The sequence below is a fragment of the Bombus bifarius genome, unplaced genomic scaffold, assembly GCF_011952205.1.
Source record: "Bombus bifarius isolate JDL3187 unplaced genomic scaffold, Bbif_JDL3187 scf7180000008297, whole genome shotgun sequence".
Classification (NCBI taxonomy): Eukaryota; Metazoa; Arthropoda; class Insecta; order Hymenoptera; family Apidae; genus Bombus; species Bombus bifarius.
In genome coordinates, this window is record NW_022884576.1 from 373,432 (window position 1) to 394,406 (window position 20,975).

Here is a 20,975-nt window from a genome sequence, read left to right on the forward strand (position 1 = left end):
AAATTCATGATTGAATTTGTAGTAATAAAATAATAAATTTAAACTATGTGGTTTATAGTTTAAAGATGAAATTTAATGACAGTATTGATATGTAAGTGTTGATCTTATTCTCTTGGAAGGTGCCTAGCTGTGCAAATTGATTCACATCTTCTTTCTAAATAAAAATACATCGTGTTAAAAATAGGACATGAATTTTCATTATTGAGCGAAAATATCATGTTATCAGCGAATGTCAAAAGTCGAACTGGTCAACTGTATGAAGTTTTTCAATTTTATTCTCTGGGCGATGGGAATTTTTTCTCCCGAGCTTCCAATCATATTTTCTTAATAAACTACCACGATGGTCAATGTTTCCGGACACTGTAATATTCTATCAATAAAGTGAAAAAGTGAATCTCTTTGATCGAACCATTAGATATTAAGGTCAAAGAATCGATACTACTCAAACACGATAAACGACATCGTGTTAAATTTGTTTGCACGATTTCTCGCAATCAAGATAAATACGTATGTGATAAATAGAATTTTGGAATAAAAATTTGTCTGTCAAAGAAATATTACCCGCTTCGAAATACGCTAAAAGGTATAAAATCGTATGTATTTTATTTGTGTTTTACATAGACACATGTGTAACAATTACTCGTTTACTTACTAAACAACATATTAAACACATTGCAACTTTTTCGAAGGCGATGCAAAATGCTTTTACTATGTCAATACTTGAGAGCCATATTAACAAATTTCAATCCGTTTATATTTATATTATTTAAACTTCAACAAATTTATGTTTAATTGCATTAAATTTCAATATATTGTAACATAAAGTCACTAAGAATGTATTTTAATAGTGGGCAAATTCAAGAAGTCCGCTTGAATCCGCGCAGATACAAATTACACTCGATGCATCGATACTGTACAGGTTAATAAAATTATATATATAACAAACTTGTGACTAATTTAAGATACAATTGTTACAATTAAAAATGGGAATAGACTATATATTAGTTGTATTTTTAATTTTGCGTCACTTCCGAGAATGTCTCAAAACATTTAATATGTTGTTTAATAAGTAAATGAGTAACAGTTGTTGCTTCTATGTCTAAATAAAATACAAATAAAATAGAATTTATTTTATACTTCTTAGCGCTTTTCGAAGTCGGTAATATTTTTTTGCAAAAAATTTTTTATTTCACATTTTTTAATGAAACGATCAATATTACGAAGCCAATGTAAAATGGTTTTTATTATCATTAATAAAGTAGTCATTTATTCTTATTATTTATTCATTTATTATTATCTGTTTATTATTTTTTCAATTTTTGATTCTTATTAATGATTTAAAAATTGTGTGGGCTTCATGCGCGTAAGGAACAAGTTATAGTTTGAACAGTGATAGAGAAGGATATTTCTATAATTTAGTAGTGTATCATGTATCAATTCGTAATGGAAGTAGATTTACGGTCGAAAACGAATCCGCACGAATTTTTCTTGCAACATAACCATAAATTGAAGCCTATGTTGAGAAATGTTTGGAGGCTGGTTGGTTGTTTGGTTCGAATGACGAGATAACTCGCTGTTGAAGCCGTCGAGTATATTTAAAATAATTAAATAAATTAATATACAGATAATATTCGCTGAGACGCTCGTACAGTGTATAAATCGCAAAATAAGATCGCTGATAAATACTCGATAGATGCTCGCACGATTAACTGATAGCTGGTTGATAACTGTCTTCCTTACGACCGCGTCCGTTTACTCTCTTCATCAAAGAGATAGCCCATGTGAGCTATCTTTAATTTCTCAATGACACGTGTAAAGTTTTTCATCTGTAACGTATAATATCAAGACATTATGAGCTCAAGATATGCGGTTTAATTATTGAAAATAATTAAAAATATGAGGTTTAGTGTGTAACAAAACAAAATTGTTTTATTTTAAGAACGATATGATAGCAGATGTATGACAAGAAAATAATAATCAACGTAAATTGTAACTAACAATAATTACTTATCAAACGTATATACTTATTTAATAATGGATACATCCCCCTTTATTTTCTTTTACTTCTATTGTACGATTTGGTATCGATTTATATAGTTTCTGGATATAATTTGGACTTAACGTATCTCATTCGCGTACAATTGCATTTCTTAATTGTTGTACGTGTTGATATTGTTTTCCATTCGCGTATACGCCGTGAACAAGTTCTGCCCAGCAATTTTCAATAATATTAAGGTCCGGAGAGCGTGCAGGCCACGGCAAAATAGATATTTATTTTCATTAAAGTATGATTGAACCAATCTTGATGTGTATACAGGTGCATTATCTTGTTGAAAGATGTAATCAGGTCCAGAAATGCGTTCTGCATGATTATTTATTTGTTCTTTGATTAAATTCATGTATCGGATACTATTCACTCTCCCATTGATGAACTTGATACTTGTCTTGCCGAAATAGCCGATGCTGGCCCAAACCATCACGCTCCCTCCTCCCATTTGTTGTTGAATTGCTGACATTGTCTCTTTTTTTGTGTCATGAAAATAATGTTGGAACCCATCAGGACCATCCAAGTTGAATCTTTTTCATTTGAAAATAATACCCTTCTCCATTTCTTTTTCCAATGCGGTCTTTCTTTTGCAAAGCGTAAACGTTCTACTTTGTGTTTCGTTTCTTTTTCAATTTTAGCCTCTTGATATTTTTGCAGGATGGTAGAACTCGACGAACACTTGAAACACTGACACTAACACTAGATTTTTCCATTATTTGCTTCGTTAATTGTTTGCGTTAACTGCGAGTTGGAAGCTACATGCAAAATTGCTCGCATATTACGATCGGATAACGACGACGGCCAAGTACTTTTCTTTTTGCCATAATCTTCAACATTTTTTAAGAAATTGTGTATTACTTTACGACTTCTTATTATTACTTTCGCTATTTTTACTACTGATAACCGTTGCTGTTTTAGTTCAAGAATTTGCTTTTTTCAGAATCATTTAATCTTTTTCCGCGTCCCATACTTACAAATTTATATAATATATATACTGTAATCTTTTCTCGTTGATATATCATGAACTACTGAGCAATTTCCAAACATATTAACAGAATGTGCTATTATTTTGACCTGAGTTTGGAATAGTTTTTCTTGGTTGTATAAAAACATCTACGACATTGTGACTTATTTCCAGCAAGCCGCATATCCTGACCTCGTAATGTTTTGATATTACACGTTACAGACGAAAAATGTTACACGCGTCATTGAGAAATTAAAGATAGCTCACATAGGCTATCTCTTTGACGATTTATACTGGTCGGGGGAGAGTCGGAAAATTCGAATGCGTCTTTGTTCGACGCCTGCACGTAGCGGCGACATTGTTTTGCCCGGAGTTTATTTATTATTACATTGCGTGTTTCCTAACGATATTGATACTCCGAGGCAAAACAACAACACGATTTGAATTGTCCTGTAGCTCATGTGCCGCTACAAACGCAATTTTAAGAAGCTCGGCCAGATTACTATTTTGAAATTATCTCTGACAATACGTAAACGAAATTTAAGAAAGATAAACTCTTTACAATAACATTAGTTAACATATATTAATGAACAAATAGGAAAAATTTTACAAATGGGACCGATCGATGGACTATTCCTAGAAGATGCAAAAGACTTCATTCCGGTAGCTCAATTTAATTCTAAGTGATCAATGAACATACGTAATGATTGTACTTTTGCAAAAAAGCAGTTTACCTTATGAATATGGCCAGGGATGGCCAACTTCATTATATGATCGACTATTTTTCTTAAAAATCTGTCGCGTTCTACCTACTAAAATCTTGACATTCAACATATTCAAATATGTGTCTTGTGCATTAATAAGTGGCAATATGGGAGGGGGTATTAAACCAACATGATATTTGATTAATAATATTTATAGTTACTATGATACTAAAAGAGTCACGATCGTCTGTTTCTATGAATCACGGTTAAGTTGTGTCTGCGTGTTGAAATCGTCTCCTGTCGACTATGATCCACCAAAAATCGATCGGTCGATCTAAAGGAATGTCCTTACATTTTTCATTGGTATTAGAATTATTCGTAACTTAAACTATTTAATTAGTAGAAATAATACTCGACAACAAAGGTGCCGACGAGTGGAAGAATGAAAGACTTAAAAATCTTCGATATAATGGGAACACTCTTCCGCGAAAGTTTTCATTTATGCCTCCACCGCGAACTACGGGGGCCGAGCTGTGAATTCGACGTCGGAGCAGTCCCTCCACTTCGGAACGCAGTCACGCTCAACGATTAAAGGGCTTAAAGATTTTAATTGCCGCCACTACGGCTGCTGCTGGTAGTTCAGAAATTCTGAAGAACCAACGGAACTCTATTATGAAGGGAAACAGAAGGAAAAAGATCGGTGATTATCAAATATTTCGCGCATGCGAAATTAACATTAATTAAACATTTTCGTGCCAAACACGATAAACGACATCGTGTTAAATTTGTTTGCACGATTTCTCGCAATCAAGATAAATACGTATGTGATAAACAGAATTTTGGAATAAAAATTTGTCTGTCAAAGAAATATTACCCGCTTCGAAATACGCTACAAGGTATAAATCGTATGTATTTTATTTGTGTTTTACATAGACACATGTGTAACAATTACTCGTTTACTTACTAAACAACATATTAAACACATTGCAACTTTTTCGAAGGCGATGCAGAATGCTTTTACTATGTCAATACTTGAGAGCCATATTAACAAATTTCAATCCGTTTATATTTATATTATTTAAATTTCAACAAATTTATGTTTAATTGCATTAAATTTCAATATATTGTAACATAAAGTCACTAAGAATGTATTTTAATAGTGGGCAAATTCAAGAAGTCCGCCTGAATCCGCGCAGATACAAATTACACTCGATGCATTGATACTGTACAGGTTAATAAAATTATATATATAACAAACTTGTGGCTAATTTAAGATACAATTGTTACAATTAAAAATGGGAATAGACTATATATTAGTTGTATTTTTAATCTTGCGTCACTTCCGGGAATGTCTCAAAACATTTAATATGTTGTTTAATAAGTAAATGAGTAACAGTTGTTGCTTATATGTCTAAATAAAATACAAATAAAATAGAGTTTGCTGCTGGTAGTTCAGAAATTCTGAAGAACCAACGGAACTCTATTATGAAGGGAAACAGAAGGAAAAAGATCGGTGACTATCAAATATTTCGCGCATGCGAAATTAACATTAATTAAACATTTTCAACCATGTCTGCCTCGGTATTTTCATTGGCGCCTCCAGTCGAAACACAACTTTCAAAAATAGCGTGATATCTTCCTGCTAAGATCGGCAATTGGGACATTGTTGCAACAAAAAAATTATGAACGTCAAACCAATTCTTCTTGATTTAATATTTAAAATCTCTTGAGTTTGCTTCGAAGATTTCAAGTCATACGAAATAAAGTACAGATGGAATTGTATTTTTTTCGAGAATAGTTCTTTTTAGACATGATTTTGATTATAGCATTATTCGGAACACAAGTATAATCCGCGAATTGTGTCCGTTATAAATTTTATCTGGATGGTTTTGTTCTTTCGAGGTACTACACTGCGGTAAATGTTGAGATCATTTGACGCATTTATCAGCTCTCTTGCCAGAAGAGTCGTCACTTGACCACTACATAAGCTAGACACCTCGAAGATGTCCTTGATACTGTACATGCGCTGTGAGGCACCATGAAGGTTGCACATCGGTCACACATGCGTATTTTCTAACAATTAACTAGAAGAATATTTGTCTCCTTATTGATACCCGAAACTACAAACGTAATATCCGCGACTCCTAAAATTCGACGCTGACGTGAACCCAGGTGACGTGGGACCAACGATTGTTTAGAGGTCTTGATACGTATCATTATCTCTATAGAAGATACAACTCCGAGATACTAACATGTTTTAAAGAAGTGGCAGATAAGAGTTGTAACCTAAAGTATGTTGCTAACATTCATTATTATTTATTATTTACAACGACAGCCAATTAAAAATCGAAACTTTAAATGAAAGATAGAGTTCCACTAAAAAACATTAAGTTACGAGCGAAAATATTTTATCGAATAAATATAAAAATATTTTTCATCGCAGAATCCCACGTTTTCCAAGCAAATTATCGGGAAAGTGGTTTGAAAATTCCCGCGCTGATTCGTCGATTCGATTCCATGGACGCGCGAGGGATGAGTTGATCAAAATGCAAAGTCACGCGGCATGTCGTCCAGGCCGTATGTCTCTATATTTTTTTCTCGCGAAATTCGCAAAATGTACCATCAAATTCGGTTTATTAAATTCGTGCGCGGCGAGGCACGTACACGTTACGCCGCGCCGGTGTCGAAAGTTAGAATTAATTAAAACCAATTTCCAACAGTGGCAAAAGTTTAAATAATTACGTGGTATGGCATGGCGTATGATGTGCACGTGGGTGTGGTGTAATCCACCGAATGGAATTTTTTATCTTGTCCCTTCAAAAAAGTGGCAATTAACGAGACTAGAATAGAGGTAGGTGTTAATTTAAGCGGGACGAATGCGTACGCAGGTACTAGTTACGTCAATATCCATCTTTCTGCAAACCACGAGTAATCCGTGGAATAGGCAATGAAATGAAACTATACGCGCATGATCATTCGAATCGATAGTTTTCCCTGGAAATTAGGTAATCCTCAAAACCAATCGTCCACGCTGTAATCACGCGACTAATTTGGAACGGCACGCAGTCGACGAGTATTTAGCGAGTTGAAACGTAAATCGGCGTGCAACCGGTTTACAACGGATTAATTAAATATCGTGATCGGTTCACAGAGATACGATCGACGAGGTTTTCAAATCGTCGATTATAGTGATAAATAGAAGGGATGAACTTCTATGTGTGGACTTAATCACTTAAAGCTTCTTTGGAATTGTTTGTTGTGACGGGATATAATAGAACTTGTGATATCCAGTTTCTACTTGTTTCGTGCCAAACTATTCGTTCTACTTGTTTCTATGTGTATACTAAGTATGTGAACATTTCCAAATTATTATAAATACTTTTGTGAATATATCTAAATATGTATATAATATTGTAGTATCGTGATCTAAGAAATATCGGGTGAACCATAAACAATGTTGCGAGAAAGCCAAGTGCCCACGGTCCTTCAGTCGAATAGTTACGCGGAAAAAGGCCTACGTTGACCATGGCCACGGACGGTTGCGGAACGTGTACATGGTGAGGCTATGAGGAAAGACAAAGGGTTGCTTAAGGGAGAAATACGAATTAGCAGTCGTGAATTGAGAAGTCAGAGAGTGTGGTAAGCGTTGTGAGAGAGTGCGGTCCGCGTGAAAGAGAGCGTTGGAACCGCGCTGACGAGAGTTGTAAATGAACTATTTAGTTGTCTTAGTTATAGCACATTACGTTTCTTGTTTAATCCATTCTAAGTAAATATAAAAAATCCTACAATATCAACCCTTTGATTGAATTGCATCAAGTTTACAAATGCTTAGGTCAATGGTAATGTATAGGACGTATGAACATTTCTGTCTCTTCTACACAATAATGCTAAACCGCAACGAATTAACAGGACGTTATTCGGAATTCATACATGTTAATCCACCCTAGCCGATCCACCAATCATCGATTAATCATTGATATCCTCTATTAAACAATGACAAACTGGTAATTGATTCTATCTAACTAGCATTTGCGAAATATTGGACGAAGATTAATAACTTTGAAATTCGAAGAAAATCAAACAACAAGAAGTTTTGTGAAACGTGTTAGTTAAGACGATGAGAAAAATTCTGAAAGGTATTTACTCGAAACTTTTCGGAGTTATATCGCTTGGATGCCAGCTGAAGAAAAACAAGGCTGAATTATATGGCATTTTAACCTTCATTTAACCTTGTTCTCTTCAACCCTTGTCACTTTTTACCCAATTAAGAAGATTCTTGTGTTCAAGAAAATATGGGAGAATCGTTTGCTACTTTTGTTTGTTGAAACTAGAGTAATATTTTACAAAGAATACTCTTCACTGCCTTTATTTTCTAGTTACTTTATTATAAATCAATTATTTCATTCGCACTATATGTATTTTATAATGTACAATACTAAATTGTACATAAATTAAAATTTGTTAGACTTGTTCGATAAATAATAATGAATAGGTGTCCTAATACATATAGTCGCCAGCATACTTCATCGTATTCGAGCCAAATTCATCATTACCATAATCTAACGTACACAAAAATAAAGTTTGTCAATTTCAACCTAAAAATGTAGTTTCTTTCGTTTTATAAGGAAATAACAGACGCACAGTGTTTTTTGTTTTATATTAGTTTATTGAATTATGCACGAACGTAATAATAGAAACAGAACGAAATGGATGATACCTAATTCAATAAAATAATATAAAACAGAAATGTTTCATGTTGCTGTTCATTTATTATCACCTTATGAAACGAAAGAAGCTTTGAATGAAACGGAAGAAAGTATACAGTAAAACTAAACCATTCAACACGCTTGCGAAAGCTTACGAAAGTAGCATACCGGCAAGTGGATAGACTAGGTAGCAGTAAAAGGACCGTATTCCCAAGATTCTAGTCGCGTTTCCAAATGAAACGGCGATATTCGTGGTGTAAGGGAAATAGGTGAACTGTAAAATCACGGCACATAAATAAAGCGCGCAGCAGATGTGCGTGCAACCGAAGCGATCGGCTTGATGCGTTGGCTCTCGAGAGGGTGTCAAATCAAAAATCAGAATACTTCCGTGCCTCGTAAATCTCCTACGATCTTTCCAGCTGCGCATTGCCCTGAATATCGCGTTTTTATAGACAGGCTGGTATTACGGGTGCAGCACGTAAACAGCCGGCCCGGATTGTTACAGATGGAGTTTGGATTTTCATGGGAGTTTTACGCCAACGCGCAACCCCGGCTCAGTAGTTTGCGTATTGCAGAGAATCGAGAGAGCGTATACTCGCCTCGAACTCAATCGGAAACGATCTCGCTTCTGTGGTATATGTATAAGTGTATCAAAAGTATTTCCAGGCGGATGAGTTCCGGCTAATAATTTTATAGAACGATCAACGTAATTGGCATTGGTGATTTCAAAAGAATGGTCCGCATTAATTGTTTTCAATTATAAATATTATAAAATATTCGGAGAAGTATAAATCGTGGAAAGGGGAAGGTGAAGATATTAAATTCTTTTAGTAAATTTGAAATCTTAGGATAGAAATAATATTCTGCTATATGACAGCGTAATTATATGGAATGTAGGTAGCCACATAATGACATATTAATGTGAAAGGGAACTCAAGCGTGTTTGCTTTGATGTCACGATTTCAAATATTCGCAACACATTCAACAACTTTCTAGAATTTCTGTGGACTGTGCACTATGGAGGTTAATCACTTCGAGTTGCATGTTAATCATAATTGTGAGTAGCTTTTGTGATATATTCAAGATGATTTAATTCTTTCACAACTGAGATCTTTGTAGGATGTAAACGTACAACATATTTTTAGGATGTAACAGTACAATATATTTTTTGTACCATTTCTCACAAATAAAAGTAGAGTGGTTTATGAGCTTCATCGACCATATTAAATATATTTTATACAATGAATACCTAATAAAATAATAAAATTTAACTTTTGTTTTTTGCAGTTTTTTTACATTTTCTTTTAAGAATATATTTTTATATTGCCCATATGGCATTAGTTAAATCACTCTCTATAAAAGAGTTAAAGAAATATTTACATAATTATAATAGAAATAATTGTTTCTAGCTGTTCATTAATATTAATAGAAACATAATAGACAGTTTCATCTGAAATCATGTCACGAAGATCGCGAGAAGTAGAAGAGGTGTACGAATAAGTGACGATTCCGTAGAACGTTCAAGAAAATTGATATTCCAGACTTCAACAGAGCAGTTTATATTAACAGTTCGCACTTCCTGTATAAAATATTCGAAGCAATAGAAACGGTAGTTAATTTAGGGGATACTAGGTGTTCGATTAATTATTGCAATTCCCCTGACAAGTACTAACCACTATGCATCGAATCGGTCCCCTCTCGTCGCAGATAAACATCCAGCCGAACTATTACACGTAGCATTTGAATTTTCATAGGAGCTTTGCACGGCTTTTGCTCGTAAACTCTAACTGCAACCTCGGTTGTTTCGCGTATTCTCCCGGAAGATTGGACATTCGCTGGCACCTCGATTGAATTGGAAACGAATCTTCTCTCCCTGCGGGTCGAATCGAATTTCCATTATAACAAAGAAAAATGAAAAAGAGAAAAAGGAACAACATGATATAAACGGTCAGACTCGCGCGAAAGCTTCGCTCTCTCCTTTTCCTTTTTTTAATTTCTCACGTCAATATGGTCATTCGTTGCTCAATGTCGTAAAAAGAAACATTGTCTCACTGAAAAAAGAAAACCCGTTTCATTAACCCGTTTCAATGTTTCTCCTTAATTCTCTTTGGTATTTAATTAAAAGCAGTATTTGTTCAAACATTTCATTATTTGATAGAAATTTATAATAAGAACGCTATGCACTTTTCGAACAAGTCAATATACAGTGGTTACGAAAAGTATTGGTACATACTTTTATTTTTCAATGAAGCGTTTCTTTTTATCGGGTTCTACATTTCACACATTTGTACAAATTTTTCTAAACATGTCTAGTGAAGATACTCATGTCTACTGCTAAATAATACGAAACTTAACATACTCGAACCTGACTAATTAATATTTAAATGCTATGACAAGTACAATGGTGTATCATGTATCTATCTTTTTTTATTTGTTTACACTGATTGTCCGATTCATTTACTGAAATCCACCTACCTATACTAATATGAAACAGATTTTCAGATTATTAATAATACGCAATAGTATTAGGTCGTCCGAAAAATTTCTTTCGTTTTATAAGGAAATAATGGATGCACAACATTTTCCGTTTTATATTATTTTATCGAATTACGCATGATCCATTTTGTTCTATCGAGATAAAGATCACAACGTTCGACAGATTAGGTTTCATGTTTGTATAAAGATGCATCGTTATAAAAGACGAGTCTGTAAGAGAAAGACACTTTTCGGACCACCTAATACAAGAAATAACATCTTTTAAAATTCAGCAATTTACAATTACTAGGCAAAACAATTGTCAAGAGTCATTTCTCGATGCTGTCGGTTTCAAGACAAATTATAATAAATACGTATAACGACTGTTCGAACGGCTCGTGAGAAATATCAACGGAACAAATATATTCGTGAAGATACAGTACATGGCACGCGAAATATTTTGCAGGCAAGCAAGCCGGAACGCCGAGCAATGCAGCCAGGAAACGGCCGAGCTGATGGACAGCTGAAAGGAGCTCGAAAATTAATGTACGTCCATTAAGAGCCTGCACTTCCACGGTTCCCAACCGAATCGATTCAATCCTCGCCGATGTAAGATTAAGTGCTCCTTTGTTGGCTTCCGACGAGGCCGCGATTACGTCTGACAACCATCAACGAGAATTCTGATGTTTGGAAACATCGCGCGCAAACCGACAAGCACACGATGCACACGATATTACCTGCTACTACGCTCGATGCAATTTGTTTCGTTCGTCGAAGAGATTTCCAGAGAAAAAAATGAAATATATTTGCTGAGTGCTAATACGATTGTTTCGAGATGACAGCATATTTTAATATAATTTTACCCAATTTTTATTTAAGTTTATCAAATTGTATCTTTCGTCCTTTTTTTGCACGGAATGTAATAGAATGTGGAACGAGCAAAATATTTCAGTGCGTAGGTATAAAATTTGAATTTTGTTATATCGTTATGTGTAAAAAGTATATTACTCACAAAATTTTTATCAGATAAATAGTCACCGTATATTTCAATTTTGATCGTGAGTTGATCAGATCCTATGAAAGCATTCACTGAATACAGAGTAAGCAAAATGTTTCATATATGTATCATTTATAAAGCGTGTGACAAAATTTATTTATTTTATTTAATTAGAGCCAGACAAGAGGTTAATCTGCATGCAAAAATAAATCGAAAATTTAGAATAAAATTTTGTTGTTCACAACTTCGATTGTCTCGTAAACGTGGTTCTAAATTCAAATACAAAAGTGTTATTTTAGATTTCCAACTTATTTATCCAGTTGTACCTCACGTTCTGCAACACCCTAGATATTCAGCTTATTTGTATACATTTCTTACATTTTGTATACATTTTATTCTTTTATATCTTCAATTCACTGATTTACATTTTGAGCCTGCGTATGTGCATTTCCGACTTGTTTAGTCCTGCAGTTTATTTATTTTACATTAACTACTACTATTATTTATTATTATTTATTTATTTTACATTACTAGTATAAATATTCTACCTAAACATTCGTCATTTACAATACTCGTAATATGAAATATTCTACAGTAATACATCAATGAGAAAATCTTAATAATAAAATAAAAATTAAAATATAAAATTCACATTAACCCATAATAAAGTAAACTTCAATTTCACCGAAACTGAGGGCTAATCGAATCTCCTTAATTCCACCTTATGATAAGAGTAATCATTGAAGAAAATGACTAAACCGTTCCTGCAGGACTAAGTAAACGGCAAGTTCTCGAGCAAATAATTTAATTTTCGCCATGGGAACCAAGTCCACCTTTTAGATCGAACGATCGTATATATCTCGTCTCTTCGATGTCCCTGTTTGAAACATCCTAATGGGTCTCTCTCGTATCCAGAAAGAGGCGAGTTTCTATGCGGACAGAATGCACTTATGAACACTTACGAACGACAGAATCCTTATGGAGAACCTCTGACGATCGCTGACCACGTTTTAAATGGAAAATTTTTATCCACCGACAGCTTCGAAGAATATCACACTGATCCTATTATAGGTAATGCAAACGGAAATAGGAAATTCTTCCATAAGAAGATCGATTCTTTGTTTTCTGATCCTAATATTTTGAGAGCTACTACTCTGATCATATTGTGTACTGAATTTTTTTTTTGCACGTGGAGAAAGTGGAGAAATCCTCATGGGCACTCCGCTGTTGCTAATAATCGGGTAACAGCAGAGTATTGTTGGACTTTTACCGACTAAAACTCCACGATGACTTCTGTTGTATCCCCTTATATTGTGCTTCCCCTTATATTATATTGTATTGAACTGACAAACAATAAACCGACTGAACAATCTGAAATTTCGTGCAAGACGCGAACGCAGATAGTACGGTTAGTTCATGATTAATATGACTACATTAGTAACGTTACGATTACATATATAAAAATACATACGCGCATCCTATTATTAAATCATGTTAAAACCTTCTGTGATCTCCGACTTTTTTTATTTTTCAATTTTGTTTTAGTATCAATCGAAAAATGGATTATGTTTTAAATAAATTACATATTGATAATATGTTGATAACAATTCTTTCTTATTTTCCGTTTCAAGAAACTTTTTTTCGATTCGACTAAAAATTACTCGAAATACGCACGAGAGTACACCGAGTTAAACTGTGTTAAGACAACTTCCCGCAGTTCTCTCTATGTAACAATAATAAAATGAAAAACAGAAGATGGGAGGAAGAGAATAAAAAATATATAAATGGTAGAAAGTCAGGCAGAATCATTGGACGGGATTTTTTTCTTTCCTCTCCAATAACTAGACCAACATCGGACAAAAGCGTTATCGATTTACGAGAGCTGCGCTCCGGATATACGCTCGCTCCATAAATACGAGTCGGACACGCAACTCCTCTCGATATCGGCTATAAATACGTATTTTATCTGTCGCGGAATTTCAAATGAAAAACAGTCGTCAAGAACTCATGGGATTACTCGTGAAAGGGTGAACCGTATTCAAGGGTATATGGAGGTGGAAAACGACGCTCGCGGGACGAGGAATGAACAAGGCTTTCGTCGCACGCGCCTTCACGCCGCGTTCTCCTCCTTCGAAGAATTCATAAGCGGAAAACTTCGGTGCCTATCGGCACCCGCTGCTACGTGAACGTTCGACGAAATTAAATCTGGCAGATATTTTCCTGCTCTACGGATATGAAACAAATTCTGAACTGGCATGACAAATTGATTTTGTGTGATGCTTTCAAACGATATTCCTGCACGTTTTACATAATGAGCGAAGCTGAGGATTGTAATCGAGTTGCGAAGGTTTTCCTTCATTTTGATTTCATTGCTTAGTTCCTATGAATTTATTATTTGCGATGACTTCGAATTAGATATTATTTTTACATATTTTATTTTGCGAGGAAAACTGAACATTTTAGTTAAGATACGTAGGTGTTTCCCATTTTATAACGACCTTGTTCGTCATTATTTGGTGATAAACTAATTTTTTCTTTGTCAAAGATTTTATGTAAAAATATACAAAGAATATATTTGGAACCTTCAAGTTTCGTATAATTTATCCCGGTTGAAGTTCACGGACAGCACGAGTTGATGGTGACAAGTTTCCAAAACATGTTACATTGACAACTAGCACGTTAGAAATTTAAGCGCAAGACAAACAAAGAAGTAGGCCCACGAAAAAGATAAATCAGTAGTAGCAAAATCGTGTGAATAGTTGGCGAACGCGACTTGATTACTTCTCTTGTTTTTTATTTGGTAGACTTTTTACAATCAATTCTCATTGAAAATTATAAGTAAATTATTTTGGCGTGGTACTGTAACTTGGATTATAAGAGTTTATAGTATGTTTAATTCTAGTTGAATCTAATGTTTAAATTTAAAGGGTATTGTCTTTTTAGTCTGCGGATCTGATCCGTCGTGTCAAGTAATTGGTTAACTAATGGACTTTGGTGGTTGTTAACTCTTGTATTATATCTGTTACTGAATTTGGACATTTCTTCTTTAACTGTGGGTATCTTAAGGTCGCGACGTATTGTTTCGTTGGTGCCATACCAAGATGAATCTATTAAGCATCTTAGAGTAACTTGATTACTTGCTATCGATTTTGTGATTATTACATCAAATAGTATACGAATTCTTTTTCCAATGAGGTACTTCTTAACAAAATTAATACTATTTTATATTATAAATATAAATAGAATTATCATAAAGAAATATGACTCGCCATATTAAAATATTTATTTACGTATAATATTTATGCGTAATTCATATTCACATACACATTAAGAATTGTAGTTTTATTAAATGCTTACTGAAATACATATCAAATAATAGTTACGATGAACGTATAATATCACTCTAAAGAGCTAATTGACTCTAAACTCTTGACTTAAAACTCTAAAGAAATGCTCACGAATAGCGACATGTCTGCAGGTAGTTTCTGTGTGTAGCTTAGTTTTAAACGAAATAAAATGAGACTCTCTATTTTGAACATCGTATAAGGTCTAAGTCGCTCTTCAAGAAATCGAGGGTTCCAAGTTTGCAACACCTCCCTTAGGGTATTTGAGAACTTTAACAGTGAGCAGATTATTACAAAGATGGAGAAGGGGAGACATAGGGAGAATGAGAGATAGGAAGAGAATGGAAGAGAAAGAAAGCCTTGCAGGCTGAGGTAAGTATTGATTATAATAACACTACTAGCCAAAACGGTCTGAAGGCGTACATGAGTATCCGTGCGTACGACTTCACAAGAGCCACTCGAGGAATAAAAGATGACTCTCTCAAATCCTACATCCTTTGCCTTATCTAAAAGCTCGCCTGTATTCGACAGATAACAAGGAACAAAACTGTATGCGATCTAACGTACAGCCGGTGAATAATTTCAGAATGGCGGGTCTGAAAAGCTCTCGTAGAAAGCTACGATAAGGTTTATTTCTAACTATCTCTTCTTAGCCTGATTCAAGGCTTCCATCGACTCGAAAGATACGCAATTCGCTAAGATCTGCAATTTAAGTGAATACAGTTATTCTTGTTCCATGTGTACTTCGGGTAAGGTGTGTTTGTAAATCTTTCAGTATTCTATTTCTTCGACGATTTAGTGAAACAAAAGCTATAGATCCTTTCGAACAGCAGTATACATTTAACCACGATTCTTTATATTCTGCCCGAAGGAAACCAAATAGCGAATGGATGGAGATTTCAATAAATTTTTAGTGTTATTTTTGGAAACCATCTTTAGAGATGTAGGTAGCCATAATCGAGGTACGCTCACGATTTAATGGACGGTTCTAATATAAATAAATTTGATCATAGGGCACGAAGAGAAAGTCAGTTTGTATAATACCCTTTCCAATATATGATACCATTCTCTCTCTCTCTCTCTTTAGTAAAAACGTCAGAATCCTGGATAAACCAACAGCAAATATCGCTCTATCATTATCGAATTTGATCCGGTGAGTCCGATAAAATCAAATCAGCAATAGAAGCTGCCGCGTATCCATTACCCCGTGCGATACACAATACGCCGCAAGCCGCGCATAAATTATGTCGCGTCGTTCTATTTAATCGATCGCAACCGTATTAAACGCATCGGCCTCATGACCGCCGTCATCCGATGCAATCGATGAAAGCTTTTAGCGAAATTGAAACGTCTTTTCGTTAAACTTCACCAGAACCCCAAAACCGTCAACCTTTCATCCGTCTTAGGATTTACGCGACGTTGCACGTCTAAAACATCCAGGACTATGTTACGTTCTTAGTGGATATTTCATGCTATCCGCGTTTCATGTAAGACACTTCTCTTCGTAAGGTCTATCAAAGCTCCTTTTATTTGAGCCATAGTTTCTGAAGTAAATTTTCCATCATTAGCGATCTTTTTGATAATCTTTAAAATTCCCTTGGATTTATCGTCCTTTTACCCACGAAATCACTTACGCACGAAAAGTATACAAGGCTTGGATAAAACCTTTACAAAGAAAGATAATATGTTCTAGGTTTCCTAGTTCTTTTGAAATATTCTTCATGGGACTTTCCATAATTATCTTACAAACAATATTTCTTCCATTTCATGTAATAACTTAAAACACAGAAACGAGTCACAAGTTCTATTGCGATCATCATAAATTACCTCGTCACGTTTATTTTAATTATGTTCACCACTTAAAATCTTCATTTCACTTCAACAATGTTTTTAACTCTAGATTTAAATTGCGGGAAAATGATAGACTTAGTCGATGCAACATGTTAACAAAACTTTGCCAGAACCTAAAAAGAATATTCACTAGCCTTCAATCGTTATATGTAGATCCAATAATATGATAACCATACACTAGTATGATACAGTTATTTTTCTATACCACACTGAGATCTGCTTTAAATGATTACCAAGATACATCAAAATTATATGATACGATCTCGAGATACTCCAAATACTGTATCCTATTCGCGATAAAAAATTTACTTTCAAAAGAAAAAAGATCATCTCGATAGATTTAAAGAGGACGGGCGCACAGGATGACATGACGTGACGTGGAAGGAGGGAAAATTTTGCCGACAGGAGGGGGGCGCAAGGCGAAAAGCAATTTGATTCATACAATATCCAGCCGCGTAGCCGGTGCACTGGTGGTTCATGCAATCGTGTCTGGATAGTAGGTACATCGTTTTGGCGTGTTGGCCGGAGCTCGCAAAATATATTGCACTTTCGGGACGAGGTCAGCTGCGACTGTAATTTTGGTACAACATTTATCTCGCGGTAACATCGCGGCTGAGATCTTTATTGAGTCGGATCCAAATATATCGAGTTTAAACGATCCTGCGTACAAAAGCAACCCGGTTGTGTACAAACCGTGCCAGCTGTTCGATCTTGTATCGCAAACGGTGGAATAATTGGAATTGCTCTAACACAATACTCGATTTATCCAACACGTGGACTAAAAAAAAAAAAAAAAAAAATGAAAAAGGAAGAAAAATGAAGAAGAATGTCCGGGCTAACTATATTTCTTGTTCATTTTGGTAGGCGGAACCGATAAGGACTTGTCAAAGTGACCCACTGCTTAACGAACCCTTTAAACTTTTGTAAAAAAACAGTTTACACGATCGAAACGTATCAAATGTTGACATATCGAATGATCTCCCCAGTTTGAAATAATTTGTGTCGCGAAAGTGGGTCGGAATTTTAGTTTTGGAAGAAGACTGTAGGAGAGCGCGATCGATCAACGAACTGTCATAATGAGAAACACGATGTCGCGAAAGTAGGACGGTTTTAATCGGTACAAATCTAGGAAACCGCTTCTTCATATTACACCCGGTAAGTCTCATTGTTCGCGAGAAGCATGTTCGCTTGACGCTAAGTTCATCCACGAAACGTCTGACTTTACTTTCTTAATTCTCGCAGCACCATGAACAAATTATGTATACATTCCATTTCTACCTAAATATAACGGATATTGAATTAGACTCATTGCCGTTCAGAAGTCAGTAAGCCACGTGCTAATATTAGTAACACTTCGATACTGGAAGTAGATTCTGAACTTTACATTACATGCATTTTTTTGGTAAAACTGCTGACATATCAGTATCTTCTATTTTCGTTGCACTTAACTTTTCTCGCTTTCGAAGAAAAACACTAACCGTAATGTATATACTAGCTTACGAAAATAATTGAATATTTACTTTTTATAATATAATAGTTGTAATATAGTTATAATATAAGAATATAAAATAGTATAATATAATGTATAATATATAATATAATAGTTATAATATAAGAAAAAGATATTAGAAAAAATTTGTTTGATTCTTCATTCTTCAATTTCATTCTTTCGATTGATAAATAATGTATATACTAGCTCACGAAAATAATTGAATATTTACTTTTTATAATACAATAGTTGTAATATAGTTATAATATAAGAATATAAAATACTATAATATAATGTATAATATATAATATAATAGTTATAATATAAGAAAAAGATATTAGCAAAAATTTGTTTGATTCTTTATTCTTCAATTTCATTCTTTCGATTGATAAATAATGTATATACTAGCTTACGAAAATAATTGAATATTTACTTTTTATAATACAATAGTTGTAATATAGTTATAATATAAGAATATAAAATAGTATAATATAATGTATAATATATAATATAATAGTTACAATATAAGAAAAAGATATTAGAAAAAATTTGTTTGATTCTTTATTCTTCAATTTCATTCTTTCGATTGATAAATAATGTATATACTAGCTCACGAAAATAATTGAATATTTACTTTTTATAATATAATAGTTGTAATATAGTTATAATATAAGAATATAAAATAGTATAATATAATGTATAATATATAATATAAATAGTATAATATATAATGTAATAGTTATAATATAAGAAAAAGATATTAGAAAAAATTTGTTTGATTCTTCATTCTTCAATTTCATTCTTTCGATTGATAAATAATACATGATATCCAATTTGTCGATTCCATAAGAAAATTTAAAACTAAACGTTAATATATCGGATTAATACGCTATTCCAGTTCGTTGGAGTTCTCGAATTAGGCATTACAAAACAATTCGTGATTCGCTACGGTACGTGGCTCTTCCCCGAATTTCCCACCGCGGTTGAGAAATTTGAAACCGCGAGGGTAATTAACTGTCTCCCCGAATAACAATAAGATAACAGTGTCAAAGGAGGGGGTGGAGAGGAGAATCGTGCTCTGTTGCTTCGTAGCAAACAAGGCTATAACTATTCGTATTACAATGTAGGCTTCTTGTTCGTATCCTGTTACCTCCTATGATTAAGACTTATACCTATATTGAGTTGTTCGCGTCCTAGGCTCTCGTAATTGAATTGGAATACGCGGATTCTACGAGAATAAATGGTACTCAGCGAATGGTGAAATTGTTGTATGAAAGCATACGAATAAACAATACAGTAAACGTTATATGACTATTACATTAGATAATAAAGATATGCTGACGATAAGCGTGCAGATGGTAACACTAAGTATTTGATTTAAATATACACGGGCCCACGATTGTATTCGAAAACTTGTAGACATCTTTTATGAATAGGCTCGTCAATGAAATTTTACTAGCAATAGAAAAGAAACAATATTGTACAACCCTCTTCATGGACATTGAGAAAGCATCTGACAAAATGAACTATGAAAGCCTCTTACAAACAATCAAAGAACATTTCCCGGGACAACTCCACCACTCACTCAAATCATACCTAAGCAACAGAACTTTTGTAGTAAAAATAAAGGATGTATATTCTGAAGTAAAAGACATCAAGGGGTATCGCAAGGAAGCGTCTTAGGACCAATATTATACACACTATACACGGCCGACATACCAACCACTACAGAGAACAAAATACTGACATTCGCGGACGACACGGCTGTACTAGTCAGGCACACTAATCCAGAAATATCAGTCACATTACTACAAGAGCACATCACAAAAATAGAAAAATGGCTACAAGATAAACAAATAAAAGCAAACCCCAGTAAACGCAATCTTATTACATTTACACTAAGAAAACGGAAACCACTAGATATCCAATTGAATGGCACGCGCATAATACAAACAAGGCAAGTTAAATACCTAGGACCCACTTAGGCACACAACTTACATGGAAACAACATATTAAATCAATCGTAGACAAAATATGGATAAAAAGAAGACAGATGTACTGGCTAACTAGTCGAAACTCGAAACTCAGCTTAGAAAATAAACTAAACATCTACAAAACGATAATAAAATCAATTTGGACATACGGAATACCATTATGGGGGACAGCAGCAATGAGCCACATAAATAAACTAGAGTCGTTACAATCGAAGATACTGAGAACAATAATAACGCCCCATGGTATGTCAGAAACGAGGATATACGCAAAGACTTAAAAATACCAACGGTCAAAGAAGAAATCGGCAGGCACGCAGAAAAGTACAAGGAAAGAATGGCAACACATCCAAACCGGTTGGCTGCTGAAGCAAGTAAAACTCCCATAGAAAGAAGACTAAAAAGAA

The 20,975-nt window shown here is 34.2% G+C and overlaps 1 protein-coding gene across 1 annotated transcript in view; it reads right to left on the reverse strand.

Annotated features, from left to right (window-relative positions):
- LOC117212447 overlaps positions 1 to 20,975 on the reverse strand; it is a 401,448-nt gene that overhangs the window by 338,259 nt on the left and 42,214 nt on the right. The gene's annotated exons all lie outside the window — the stretch shown is intronic.